This window comes from Phacochoerus africanus, chromosome 15, assembly GCF_016906955.1.
Source record: "Phacochoerus africanus isolate WHEZ1 chromosome 15, ROS_Pafr_v1, whole genome shotgun sequence".
Classification (NCBI taxonomy): Eukaryota; Metazoa; Chordata; class Mammalia; order Artiodactyla; family Suidae; genus Phacochoerus; species Phacochoerus africanus.
The window spans coordinates 36,782,312-36,784,263 of NC_062558.1; positions in this window are offsets into that span (position 1 = coordinate 36,782,312).

Consider the following 1,952-nt stretch of genomic DNA (forward strand, 5'->3'; position numbering starts at 1 on the left):
AAGGCAATCTCAAGTGCATACCTGGTGTGCGGTGATCTGAATCCAGGGGGAGGGTTAAGTGAGGCACTGACCGTGCAACCCAGGGCCAGCCCCAGGGGCTCTCCTTTCCCCTTGCAGCTGGCAGGCACAGCAGCAGTATGAGAGCAAGAGTACAAAGGCAGTTCCTGAGTTCCTGACAAGACTTTCTACTTCAAGAGTATTTCCCCGTCTAGCTTCTAAGTGTGTTTGTTATCCTTGGCATGACTTATATTTTGGACCAGATAATTCTTTGTTGTAGGGGTCTGTCCTGTGCATTGGAGGATATTTAGCAGCTCCCATGTTTTGTACTCTTTGATCTCAGTAGCACCTTGCCCTCCATCACCTCTCTGGGTTGTGACAACCAAAAATGTCTCTGGATGTTGCCAGATAGCTTTTGGTGCAAAAACTGCTCCTTGTCGAGACCCATTATTTTAAGTCAAGCTCGTGGGACTTGGCAAGATGTCACCCACTGGAAGGTTCTTTTCATTAATAATTATGATTAATTATAGTGCTAGTTACCAAAATCATTACAATAGGCTCAGCATTATACATGTTACTCTCTCTAATAATAACGATGATGATGTAATAATTATAGGAACTATAATTAGCACTGATGGTACTCACTGTGTGTTTGGCCTCAAATAGATCAGGAACACATGTTCTCAACCATGGCTGCAGATCAGAATTACCCAGAGAGTTTTGAAATTCACAGTGTCCATGTATACCTTGGGTCAACTACATCAGGCTCTCTGGGGGTGGGGTCCAGACACCAGCATTGCTAGAGCTCCTCAGGTGATTCCAAAGTGCAGTTGAGCTAGAGAACCTCTGGTCTAGGGTTCCCCAAGACATTCATCACTTACATCTGTGGCCCCAGGTCCATAATTGCATTCACTTCCCAATGTGCCCTGGTTGAGACAATAAATGATGTACTTGCCTTTCCTCTATCTCATTCAATCTTCTTACCAATTCTCATGGATAGGTACCATTATTATCCCCAGATATGCCTATGAAAAGATGAGACTCAGAGAGAAGAAACTGTTGGCTCAAAGTTGCACAATTTATAAATGGCTGAGTCAGGACTCAAATGACAACATTCACATTTTTCAAGATTCTGAAGCATCTTTTAGATCAGCACATGCCTATTTTTCCTTCTTGGAATTTTCTTCATGTAGAAGCAACAGACATTTTTTTTTTTTCCAATTAGGGTAAACTAGGTTATGATGTGGTAAAAAACAAGCCCCAAATTTCAGTAGGCTTAAAAGTAAACAAAAAAATATGTTCCTCATTTATGCAATATATCCATATTGGATCATCCATTGGGGCTCTACTGGTCATGGTCATTATGTGGCCCTGGCTGACAGTGGAGGCACACTCTCAAACATAAATAGTTTCAAACTGGCATTTCAGTGCTACAGCTCAGAAGTGACACATGTCACAGTGCTCGTAATTCATTGGCCAGGACTAGATGCATGGTTCTCCTCAAACAGAAGAGAGTCAGATAGTAAAATCTTGCTATATGCCTAGAGGCTGGAGAGCTAGACACGTGGTAACAGCAGAAATGATGACCGCTTACATGTTCATTGAAGAAAACTTGAAAAAGGCAGAAAACCATAGAGAAGATTAAATGCCTGCTATAGATTGAATATTTGTAAACCCCTCCCTATTCATAGGTTAAAACCCAACCCTCAAGGTGATGGCATTAGGAGATGGAGCCTTTGGAAGGTCATGAAAGCGGAGCTCTCATGAATGAGATTAGTGCTCTTATGAAAGGGATCCCCGAGAGCTCCTTTGCTCCTTCTGCCATGTGAGGACACAGTGAGCTGATGGCCCCCTCTGAACCAGGAAGTGGGCTCTCACCAGGCAGGGAATCTACTGGCCCATGAGCTTAGAATTCCTAGTCTCCAGAACTATAAGAAATAAATGTTGTTGTTTAA